Here is a 13,423-nt window from a genome sequence, read left to right on the forward strand (position 1 = left end):
AAAACTTATTTAGGTCACTGTCATTGGTTCTCAAAGGTCAATGCACACTGCTGAAGTACTCCAAACTTGAGAGCAACCTTGAGAGACAGGCCACAGGTGATATGCCATGTCTCAGTGCTTTTCCATTCCAGGAGGGAACACTGTATCAACACTATGCAGACTTACAGATATGGATAAAATTACCCTGGGAGAAGCACACTTGGAAGAGAGATGAGTAGGGTAATCTCGTAGTTGAAACTGGGATTTGACAGAGCTGACTATTTCTTTTTTCACTTCAAGACTACTGTTTATGATCCCTCTCTACAATTCTGTGCTCTGGTATGACTGAGGGAAGTCTCAGAAGTAAATACTACTACTACTATTACTGCTACTGCTACTGCTGTTTTATCGTTAGGAAATTGCCCTAGTTTCAGCTAGAACAGAGTTAATCTTCTCATAGTAGCTGTGAGGGGGAGGAGCTTGGAGCCGTGCTGGGTGTGTCTCGGTTGTTATTCTATACCACACACATCACCACCAGGCAGTGGAAGTAGGGGTTCTCACTTCCAAGAAGGAAGGGGGTGTGGCTTAGGGAGCAAGAAAAAAGGGAACATACAGACCATCTGTGGCCATTTTGTCCTTTTCTGGAGGAGTGGGTGGTGAGCTGAGCGGTGGGGTGGCACTGGTCCCACGTGGGTGGTTTGTCCCCCACTGGATTTTTTTTTCATTGTCTTGGGCTTGGGAAAAGAAAACATGGTGGAGGGAGCGGTGCGGGGGTGCCAGCTACAGTTGCATTGCTTTGGACTTGGCGAGCATTTTTTTGCATGTAAACCACCCCTTTTTATACACTTTTGTTATTAATATTGTTATGTTCATTTTCTTATCTTATTGCTGTTTCCAGTAACTTGTTATCTTAACCCGTAACCTCTACCCTTTGTCTCTCTTTCTCACTGGAGGGGTTGGGGGGGAGGGGAGCAGCTGCATGGGGCTTAGTTTGCAGCTGGTCTTAAACCACAACAGAAATTATATAAGTATTTTCAGCTGCTGTTTCTGTGCTTTTGTTGATGGAAAGACTCCTGATTACAGTGTTTGATGGGTGCTCTTACAATGCTCTGATGGCCATCTACAGTACTTTAGGGCAGACAAGGTTATAGAGGGATAACTCATGTTTTCTAAATGCATTTTTTGAACATAAGGAATATTCATGGCAAAACGACTCATGTCTGCCTAGTGAGACACTTTTCAGTGAATTGCTTTCAGAACCTTATTACATGCAGTTGTATGTGGCATCAAAGCAGCCTCTTTTTGAGTGTATGTTTTGATGCAGTGCAAAAGGTTACTTTATAAAACATCTAACACATGATGTTTCATTTATTCAAGCAAATATCTAGATAATATCATATGAACTTAATGGAAAGGATTTAGTATGCTGTTAGTAACAAAAATTCTCTAGTAGTAATAACAGGATAACCAGTCATTATAAAGGAACTAAGCTTATCTGTTGGACTTGACCCCATCCTGGGGACATTTCCCCATATCTAAAGGAATCTATGTCTGACTTGGGTTCTCCATGAGTTGAGTTCACTTCACTTCACTGATTCTTATCACTTTGATTCTTGTTTTATTCATCTCTAGTTACAGGCATAGGAAAACTTTTTAAGGCCAGCTCGTTGGGCAGCGAAGGGCTTTTGATGAGTTAAAAATGGTGTTTCAGATAGAGGTGCGATTATATTTCCTTAAGGAAGATTGCAGGAACAAATGAAGCAAGTACATTTTTTAGACCACGGTACAAAGGAAATTCTATAGTAAAATGAATTATTTCTATGTAGATGAGAGGGAAGTGACAGATGAATATAGAGGATAAATGAACAAGTTTTTAATGTGCAATATTGATTTCTTTTTCAGAAAATTAAATAGCTAGTCCATTCTTTTTTTTTTTTTTTTTTGAAAGAGGGTAAGAATGTACAATAAGCTATCAGTATTAAAACTAGTTGCTGGCACTTTATTGAAATATAATGCTGAAATGCATAATGGACTTGTGTTTCAGATGCTATACTCAGTTTTGTAAATAATAGATCTGCTGTTTTGTTTAGTGTTGCTTATGCATCTTCTTTGTGGTGTATTGTCAAGCAACCTTTTTGACTGTTTAGGATATTTCCATTTTCGATTTCATTAATGTTCAATGCATGAAATATTCCCCATAAAGACTTTCCTAAGTGTAGTAGAGACAGCAAAAGGGGTTGTGGCAATCTGTAGGATGGACTCAGCTCAGACAACTTTATAACAGCTACAGATCAAGTTTTCATTGTGAGGCCACCTATTAAATTTATAAACGCATGAGGAGTTCAAAGAAAAAAAATCTCTAAGATTAAATACCCAGAGATATTTTAGTCAAATTGGTGTACCTGTTATCTCTTCCAGGTGTTGCATTGAAGAGCTTTTGCTTCTGTGTTCTGCAATTAAGCTAGTAAGGCAGGAAATAAATGAACATAAAGCAAAGTGGATTTTCAGATGTTCTTTATTTTTAGACTGAAAAAATTTCTGATGAAGATTGTGACATTTTCATTAAGTTTGTCATGAAGTTGGTTTTCCTAACATTTGAGCTCAGTTTTATTTTTTTCAGGCCACTGGACAAATCAAACCAGTGAAAAAACATCGTATTTTTTTACCAAATAAAACATTTTTGAAAATTTTGATGGCATGTATTCATTTATCATAATTAAATGCAAATGTACTTGTACAAAGACTCTAAGTAAAAAGAAAGGAGCATCTGACTATTTTCTGATACATCTGATTATATATTTTCTAGCATAGGAAATACTTGACATTTTCAAAATGCCATCCATATCTTGCTTCAAATCCACACTGGCAAGTTTCTGTGATCACTTGAATGTGTATTTTTCTGGTTACATCTGTAATCACAAAATCATAGAATGGTTTGAGTTGGAAGGGTCCTTAAAGATCACCTAGTCCAATCCCTCTGCCATGTGCAGGAGCACCTTCCACTAGCTCACATCACTCAAAGCCCCATCCAACCTGGTCTTGACCAATTCCAGGGATGGGGCATGCACACCTTCTCTGGACAACCTGTTCCTGTGCATCACTACCCCCTGAGTAAAGCATTTCTTCTTAATATCTCTTCTATTTTAAGTTAAAATTGTTCCTCCTTCTCTGATCACTATCTGCCCATGTAAAAAGTCACTCTCACAGCAAACTCAGGTGAGCACATCTGGAACACACGTGAGTCTTCTAATGAGTAACATGAAACCCTGAATTTTCAATCACAACATGTTTGTTATAAATGCCAAAAAATTCTGAATGTCATACCTTGGAGCAGCCAGCCATTCATGGGGTTAGGCTTTTCACCTGCTGGTTATCTCACAGCCTGCTTGAGAACAGCTCTCACCCAGGGCATGGAGGGTGCAGATGGTGATGCTCTTGACAACTGACTTGTGTAGAAAGAAAAAACCTTAACACCGCACCTGGGTGATGTATGTGGAAAGTCAGATTCTCAGTGTGTCTATCAGTTCTCAACTTTTTATGTGGTAAGTAGGATTCTTAAGCCATTGTGGTCCCTGATTGATTCTTTTTACTATATGTTGCATGCAGTTGTAAGAAAATAAGCCTAAATAATAACATTAAAAGCTTACAAAATTAAAAGGTTACTTATTTATCAGTACTTCATGTCCTGGCACCAGCACCCTCAATTCGAAGACCATTTTTCTGTGATTTCAGAAATGTTCTTTATACCAGAAGGGCTAAGTTGCTTTCCCCATACTGTATGTATTTAAAACAAAAGTAAATATCATAGCAAAAATCTTTGCATGAGATGATTAAATAAGTATCTGCTGTAATAATTGTTTGTTAAAGATAAAATAGGAGGTCAGCAGACCTCTTTGACATCAGGGAAGTAGTTAAAAGAAGTTGGAGGATGTGTTGGTGCTAAGCGGTACATGTACAAAGGCTGGCCCACTGCAATTTTAAACTGTAGAAAAAGACTAAAATTTATGACTCATGGAAGGATTGATGGAAGACCTTATGCAAAAATATTACTGATGAGAAAAAAGAGCTGGGATAGACTGCAACAGCTAAATATACTTTGGCAGTTGAAGCATGCAAATATATAATAAGACAATCAAGAGGAGAAAATGATGTATTCCTAGCTTTTGGACTTTATTCCATAAAAACAAGAAAAAAACCAATACTTTAAAAACAGAGGAAATACAAAGGACTATTCTATCCATCAGCACTATAAGGTAACATTTATAAATATATAATACAGAAAGAAAATGAAAGAGTAGCTTTTACAAACTATACTTTACTGATGGATTTTCAAAGTCTGAGGAAGCACAGTAAGAATCACCACAGTTTGTGGTTACTCTGGCACTTTTTTGAAATATTCAGATGCCAGCTTGAACTCCCCCGGCTATACTTCAGCCGGGGCAGCATTTACATTCTCCTCATCTACCTTTTACTTGAGTTTCTTTTGAAGAATTATCCTTTTCTTTCCTGTCTGAAAACCAGCCCTGCAATGTTGCAAGAATGAAATGGATGTCGTGGACTCTTGACCTCAAGGGTCAGATCCCTTCAGAGGTGGCTGAGACGATCCATACACATTAAGCAAAAAATTCCAGCTGGAGTGAACTCAGAGGTAAAGTATTGTGACTATAAAAGTAGCTGATGCTATTTGAACAGCTTGGGACTCACTTCAAGGAAAGGGAAATGCTGGCCCTATTCAAGTAGGAGAGTAGTTCACCTCTCCCTTTTTGCAAGGCCAGAGTTTTTCTCTGAAGATATCATCCTATATCTTCTCTATTCTACCTTCAGGACTGTAAGGTGGTGTCAACAGAATGACTTGTAAAAGCTCTGCTATATCACAGAAGAGGGCTGTGAGCTGTCTTCTTGTAAGTGATCCCTGAGCCAGGTCTGTGTGAGCAGCACATCCAGGTGGTGCCATGGGCTGCCCAGTGTGCTGCAAAAGCCCCAGTGGGGTCCAGTAGCAATTTAATGTTCTTCCAGAGTAAATTAACTCTGCTAATAGCAAGGCTAATTAGCATGGATTCAGAATACTCCTGATACAACACAGTTTTTGCTCTTTTTGCTTTTTTTTGTGCTCATTTAGCATTGGGGTGCTTATTCATGGTGTTAAATTGCTCTGTGTGGATGCCTACAAAGCGGAACATTCCTCACTGCCTGCACAAGTAAAGCAGGAGCTTCACTTGGTAAGTGTCTCTCTTCATTCCTCAGTGGCGTTACAAGTTGTCTTTCTCAGCCCAAGAGCTTTCATTGTTAGTGGTGATTGTTGTCTGAAGATTGTTCTGCTGGTAACTGACTGTTACTTTGGTTGCTTCACTGGGCTGAAACTATGTTATTTATAGTGCTTAGTCATTGTGTAGAACAGATGTATCTTATTATCCTGGGAACCGTTGGAGATTCAAAAGCACTCATGTTTCTCATGAAATGTGGAGGTTATGTCAGGTTTGAGGGAAAAAATACTTGTTTTTTTTATTTTTGGAAAGTTAATCATGCATTAGGGTGGCAACAGTTGCTTTCAGTAAAGCTGTATGAATAATTGGTTTTATCCCTTGGCAGATGAACCAAATTTAAAAGATTATTCAGGTCAAACTTCACAGCAAGTTTATTTGGTGAATCAAATAGGTTTCATTTTCATGCTGTCCATTTTTAACTAAAGAAGGGATCCGAAAGGATAAGTTGCTGAAAGAAGCTGCTGACCTTTCACAGAACAGGGAGGAGAAGAGATCTGACCTTCTTGAAAGTGCTCCCATATCATTAGACAATCATCAGAACAGGGCTATCTCTGTTACCTCAAGCATACGCTACATAAAAAAAGCATATTACAGAGAGAAGTTGGAAAGCCTGATTAAGGCTCTTGCTACTGACCTGATCTTCTATGCCTTTTATGTTCTTATCTCTGAATTTGGATAACAACACTGCACTCAGATCTTGGGTTGCATCATTATCCCCCATTGGCTTTTGTGCAAGTGTCCTGTTCAAATGAATGAAGCTTAGAGAGGTATTAAAAATAAAAAGAGGAGGAATTTAGGGGAAGATTTTTTCTGTATTATGGTGTATATGGCTTATGCTGTTCCTGCTTGCTTTTTAGTTCAGTATTAATAAACTTATAAGCATTACTACTGGAATTTAAACACCTAAATCTGTAGAATTTGTAAGTTCTTCTAATGAAACTGAGCAAATCTTGTTCTAACAGTCTCATTTTTTCCCAGTATTTTCCTGAAGTGAAAGAAACATGGTGCTATTTTTCACAAGCATGTAATGGTTACAGATGCATTTACCTTAAACTGTGTCATCTGTTTAAATCTCTTTTATGACCAATTTCAATTCCCTGGGACTTGTGCATTCAATATATCAAGCTTTGTAATTTTTGAAGTCTTTAACTATTATTTGAACAGTAACAAAGCATTTCATTTTTTAATAAGCATTTTCACTTGCTCTATGGTAAAAAAACAATGTTCTGTTAATCCTGGAAATCCTAATTCTGTTCACAATCTGTTGAAATGGCTTCAGATTTATTTCATACCTCACAGGCACGAATGAGTTTTTAAGAGCAGAGAAGCTACTGTCGTATTCAATTGGACTCAGCCTGTCTCCACTGCTATACCAGGGATGTGAAGTAGCTGCCACTTGGACTGGCTGTGTTGGGACTGAGTAAGTAACACATTTTCACAAGCAAATGCAGTAGTGTGAGTAAGGAACTGCTCCATTTTTGAGAAGGGCTTTAAACACTAGTTTCACAGTAGAGCTTTTTTGAAGAGGAAAGATGAATCTAAAGACCTACATTGACTCTCTTCTTGGATTTTAGATGGAGCTCCAGATTCTGTGTCATTGCAGATTTCATTTTTGTCATGGCAAAGCACAAGAAAGGAAAAAGTAAATTCCACAGCTTTTACTTTAGCAGTTGTGAGGAGCTATAGCCTGGAGATTTTAGGGAAAACAAATTCTAAGACTCTCAGCTACTCAGCCTAGCAAATGTAAAATTGTCTGGACTAACCTCACACTTTTCAATCCAATTGCTTTCAGGACTGACCATACAGTTTAGTTTCAAAATCTAAATCTAGGAGATTTAGACCTTTGGGAACAACATAGCTCACAGCACAAAAATCTCTGAAATTTTCCTTGCTGCATTAAACACTTGTTCTCACTTCCTCTCCAAGGCTTTGATTTCAGCAGCTTTATGCTCTGTTTTATTCCTTACTACTACACTCTTTGCTTTGTAATAGAGAAGAAAGAGTCCTTACCTTTGAGGACACATTTGTGCTACTATGTGCTGTTAATGAAATTTATGTTAAATAATGCAAAATTGCATACTGAATGCACCTGGATTGCTGGTCACAAGCTGGACATAATGTTACATGAAAGGTAATAAAGGAAGTGTTTGTACAGAGATTGATGTACTAGGAAGACTTAAGCTGTGGGGGTCATTGACTTGAAGATATTGAACCATTAACATTTACAGGATTTCTTTGGTGACAAGGAGAAGATAATCATGCTAGAGGAGTAATCCTACCTTCTACCAGAGCTGGGATTTTTACTCAGGACTTTACCTGGGCTCTCTTTGTTATGCTTCACTCTAACACCAGGTCAAAAGGAGCTCTGCCTTCCAGCTCGGTAAAGAGAGGTGAGGATCAGAGGAAATGGAAGCATTTGTGACAAAATTGGACCGGGTCTAGCAGACAAAGCTGCCACAAAGCCAGGATCAAAAGAAACCTTAGCTTGAGATTTTGAAATTCTTGTTCTGATTATTTTTAAGCCTTGCATGGTCTATACCCAGGTTCAGTTGCCTTTTCTGGAAAAAAACCAACTTCTTGGTTTGATCCCTAGGTGGCCAGAGTGCTACTTCCTGGGTATTAGGGAGGAAACCAAAGGTGACATTTTGCTGTGTATATAACCCAGCACTGACAAAAACTGGCAGAATGCATTATTTTCTAGCTGGGACTTTTTCTATCCCTACATCAGAGAGGAAAAGAATGGAAAATTTTATGATACTGCCTCTTTTTCATACATGAGAATTAACTGAGATCTCCCCCATGAAGAAGCATCATGCTGTTTTCCCAGTTATAGGCACAAGGCATGAAGGATTTACCAATGACACATTTAACACTCTAGGTCGTTTCTGGTAAGAATACTCTAAAATTCTTCAAGTGCTAATGAAGACTTTGTCTTAGTGCTAATTTGAACTATCAATAACTGAAATATTCAAAATATGTGTAACAAGACTGTAAGTCATTAAAAACTCTAAAGGAACTATAATTAAAGTTTAATAATTCATAGGTGGCAATAAAAAATGACAAGTTGTTTCATTTTGTAATTTTCCTGTTTGATTGTAGTAAGTACAGTTCCCAAAAAGTTAAGTACATGGAATTCCAGCCAGTACCAATACATGCACTTATAATTCACCTCAAGTAATTAAGAATGTTTATGCAGGAGTAGGACAGTGAGAAATCACTTTAACTAAAGCACTCTGTTAAACAACTCTGTGCTTAAGGTTAAGCCGATATCTAAATGATTGCTGCATGCAGTCCAAAGGGTGTGAGATATTTGCTGCTGATTTTCAGTGTAAAATCTACCTTTGCTGCAGGAAGATATAAGAGGGATGATTTTTGCAGCTGGATTTTATTCAATGCAATTCACTTGGCAGACTATTTCCTGCAGATTTTGTGGAATTGTGGTGGTCATGCTCTATATCCTGATTGAAAAGTGGCAAGGACACCCAAAGTTTAAATCAGGGCAGACTCTGATCAGTAAAAGTTATCCCAAAAGTGTAGAAGACAAAGGAAAAGAGAAAAGACTGGGAAGAAGAAGAGACTAATATAAAAAGAGACAAGAGAGGGAGAAAGGTGGGGTGTGGGTTTTGTAGATGATTATCTTGGAAAAAAGAAGTCTTTTTTATTGAGAAAGATTCCATTAGAAAATACTATGTATTTAAATCTGGTTTTTAGTGGATTTATTTGTTTGTTTGTTTGAGCTTGGCTTTTTTAATTAAGCTTAATTCAATTTGCAGTTAATACTTCTATTGATATAATCAATGAGAATTTTTATAAAAAGGTAGATAATAGATATTAATGCGACAGATGTTTATCCTCTTTTTGGAGAATTAAAAATGAGCATGATTCTAAGAATTTGGATATTGAATGTATATATCTGCATGGTTCTGACCACAAAGAGGAAATTTTATTCTGTGATCAAAAGAATACTTTTTATGCAGTAAGATAAAGATAATGCAAAAAAAGAAGAGAGATTAATAGCCTTTGATCCTGGTGAATGAGTAAGTATGTCTTGCAAAGCAGAGGATGACAATAGAGTGCATCCGCTGTATTTTTGGAGTGGATGGAGACATTTCGGTCCTTGGTAGCACTTGGTAGTTCATTTTCCCTCTGTTCTAGCATTAAATGCTAAAAAACCCTCAGAATTCTATATAGCTTTGTAATGAAAGAAAAGTACTATTTTCTTATGAAAAATGAAAGGAAATACATTTTTATGTATTGCACTGGGTGAATGCTCTGAAAACAGAGCTGGAATCACTGACTGAGATCTCTGTGAAAGTGCAATGAAAGTCAGCATCATAAAGATGGGAAATGCAGCTGATTATTCCCTTGTAATTCCCTTTTGGAACTTATGGCTGGGTTATCCTAGAGAGGCTGAAGGCAAAAGTCATTTGCAGAATGACTCATTAAATAGTCACTTAGATGTTTCAAGCAAATGTCACATTCTGATCTGTTCAGAGGTTTGCAAAATAAAAAAAATCCTGAGAAGCAGGAGGTTGATTGTAAAGCCTCTGATGTTGCCAGTGGAGTCATACAAATTCTTAAGACAACCCCCCACCCCCATTTTGAGTTGGAAATATTTGCTACAAAATGGATCTTTTCAGCATCTCAGTTTTCTCAGTAGAATATTCTGGAGAGCAGCATTTTTTATATGTGTAAGTGCTCTGTGTGTGTGAAACAGTGAGTTTTCTCCCATATGATTATCACATGTTTTAATTACCATGTTTCCCATATCTGGCAGATGAGGTGGTTTAGTTCATTGTGTATCCATCTGAAAAACGTTGTTAGGCAGTCAATTTTTTCATTAGAGGTCTACTTTCCATTTTATTTTACATATTTTTACAGTGTTTTGCCTTTCAAATGCTGTTGGAAGAGATACCGTACATTGTGGGTATTACTGCAGTTGTAACTCAAAATTCTGAGTATTCCTAATAGTGGTAGTTTTAAAGTATGCACCATTTACTTATTTACTGTGATTATAATAATTTTTTAAAAAAATAATTGACTTTTAACAGTAAGCAAATTCTTACTGCTTTCTAAGTTCCCATGTATTCATGCAATGTATTTTGAGGCATGCCTACACTAGATATATGTAAATAAATACATGTATTAATTTATTTTTATATGTATGTTCATGTAATCTTTGTATTATTTTATCTAGGAGATTTATATATAATTATCCACATGGAGTATTCTGTTTCTCCTCTCAAGCAGATCAGAAGAGGATTGATTTAGATACAAGTGGCCCAGCAGGAGCAAGGAGATGAGGTGCTCTAACTCTTCCAGAGAACAGAATTAACATGGTCAGTCAAAAATAATTTTTCATTTGTTTCATTAATGTAACAGGTAAAAATTAACAGATTCAGATTTAAATCTGAATTGTTACAAAAGTGTGAATTGTATGAAGGAGATACATCAAGTTATCCTTGTCTCCTTTTCATTCTAGTAAAAAATACGCGATCAATTCAGTAAAGAGGTGACAATCTAAAACATAAATTGTCATAAATACACAAGTTAATTACACCAGATTTCATTTCCTCAACTACGATAGAAATAAGTTAATCTAAAGCAAACATGAATTTTGACTATCCTGTCTGTCACATTTGCCTAGGAAATGGGTATTTAAATGGGATGTCTCCATTTGATACACTGTCTTGAGCAAGAGCGGGATCTGGACTTTTAGCTGAAGGAAGCAGAAATCTGATAGTGAACATTTATTACTATTTAAAGTGACTTGTTTGACTCATGCCCTGAAGAGTGATGTTTTGCATTACATAACAATAATTAGTTTTAACAGATCATTCTTTTTTCCTTTTTTTTTTTTTTAAATTTTCTTGCCAGACAAAACCATTCAAAACGTATCAAAGTCTGACAGCAGACCTTAAAAAAAAGTGTGACCAAAATAAGTTTTATACTTTGAAGATTGAGTTTATGAGATACAAGGAAAATATTTTTTTCTCTTAAATGAAAATGTGTAACAGACAGTAACTGCTCATACCTCTCGACACAGAAATTGGCTCAACAATCAGAAATGTGAGTCATAGGCAGGTTGGGAGTTTCACTGTACTATCATGCCATTGATTACAGCAGTGAAGTTTTATGTTCAGATGCCTTTATGAAATGGCTATGTATTTTGAGAAATTGCTAATGTTGGATATATTTTGATCTCAGTTTGCTAACAAAAATGCAGGAGAGTGAGAATGACAGCTGGGTAGGAGGTTGTTACAGTTGAAATAACTTGCAAATTTTTTCAGGCTTTTGATCTGTAGAAAGGCCCTTCTCTTGAGCAGAAGCAATTTCAAATGTATTAGCAACAGAGATTCAAAATGAGCAGTACCAAATGAGACTCTAACCTGTGAATTCAAAGCAGAAATACATCTATTTGGAAGTTCTGGTCCTGGGTGGTACAAATGAAAAATAACACTGAAATAATTACAAGAATATTTAACTTGTAATACACACATTTCCATCTATATGTAGATGTAAAATGTGTAGAAAACAGAGTCTTAGAGAGAGCTCTTGGACCTAAGAAACATGGCTTTTTATTTTCTCTTAAGAATCGCATGAACATCCCCCTTCCAAACTCCACAGCTTTTGCTCTAAGAAGCTTGAGAGTTTGCCAGAACAGCAAAATACAATTTTTATTTTTATTTTTGAACCTACATATAAGATAAATAATAATAATTAAAAGTTGCATCAGAACGGTTATATTGTACCACCACAGATCTTACCACCAGAATAAGTTGTCAGACTTGCAGCAAACTATTGAATTTTCTCTGTAAACTTAGTTATTTTCTTGAGCATGCTCTATGGTTGGTATTTATCTATGCTTCACATCTCTGTTCATGTTCAGACTGCTACCAACCCTCACCCTCACTGTTTCTGGGGCAGGCATGCATGTGTACCCCTGTGGTTCATTTTCCATAGTCTGATCAGCTATGGGAAAAGTACCATTTTACCATTATTACATTCTGATAATCCCTATCCAGGTGCTTTAATGTTCTTAATGATGCCTTTCTTTAATAGAAGATAAAACATACCATCTGGTAGGGCTGTGAAGAAAGTTGTCCCTTCAGCAGTTTGGCATTTGAAGACATTATTTTCTTTTAGTCATCTGAAGGGTATGGATTTTCACAGCACTTAGAACGCTATGTTTAGCCATCATAATTTCAACTATGATTAATGTATAATTCTAGAATTATAATGCAAAATACATTTGAAATCTTATTTAGACCACAACAAATAGCTTTTTTTAACGGAAAACACATTGAAAGTAGTTTTCATTCAGAACTGCACAAATAAAACACTAGACTGATAATACATTTGATACATATGAATGATACAAAGTTGCCTTACAAGTAAATCTAAGGGAGGTTGACCTAAAAAGCGCTGAAAAGTACTTTGGTATTTTTTTTATTGAGACCTGAAACAAATTCTCATGTGTTTTTCTCAAAGATAAAGCAAACTTATTTCTGATATGCTGTTGAGCTTTCATTAAGTTTAAAATATTTGCACAGTATGCAACTTCTACAGTCTTTTTTTTTTTTCAAAAGAACAAGCACCACATGGAAGATGAAATATTAGTTTATTTTGTTTCCCTGCTGCATATTTTTAGTAATGCAGGTCACTCTTAAGGAAAAAAAACTATAATGGCACATCATCCACAGACTCTGAATGAGCAGAGTTTAACGAATGATTAATTGTGAGGGCTCACTATTATAGAGTGAAACTCAGCAAACCAAAACGTTAAAAATGATCCTCTTATTTTTGCAGATTTCTAATTAATAAATGAAAGCTGTAAGTGAAATATTTCTCCAGCACAAAAAGCCGTTTACAATTCTTGGTAGACAGGAGAAAAACAGAAGTCATGATTTCAAGTTTATTTGAAGTCTGCACAGCTCCGCGCAATGTGATAATAATGTTTGTACTATCTTGAAGTACCATCCATCTTGAAGCTGATCTATCTATAGAAAACCTGAGAAACATGAAAGCCTCTGTCACTGAAGGTCTCTAAAACCCAAACAGACTTGGTGATGAGTGTGTTACTGGTGTAGCAGGGAAACATGCACAGAAGAAACACTTGAGTGCACTGGCAGTTTCAAAAGAGAACATGGCTTATTGAAGTGCTTAAGAAAACTGTCCAG

General features: G+C 36.5%; 1 long non-coding RNA gene across 1 annotated transcript; it reads left to right on the forward strand.

Annotated features, from left to right (window-relative positions):
- Window positions 1-966: 966 nt before the first annotated feature.
- On the forward strand, window positions 967-10,583 carry LOC135413260 (uncharacterized). The gene is made up of 4 exons (XR_010430153.1): window positions 967-4,627; window positions 5,099-5,198; window positions 6,543-6,663; window positions 10,494-10,583. It is a non-coding gene; the product is annotated as an uncharacterized LOC135413260 (long non-coding RNA).
- Window positions 10,584-13,423: the final 2,840 nt, after the last annotated feature.

Source organism: Pseudopipra pipra, chromosome 4 (assembly GCF_036250125.1).
Source record: "Pseudopipra pipra isolate bDixPip1 chromosome 4, bDixPip1.hap1, whole genome shotgun sequence".
NCBI lineage: Eukaryota > Metazoa > Chordata > Aves > Passeriformes > Pipridae > Pseudopipra > Pseudopipra pipra.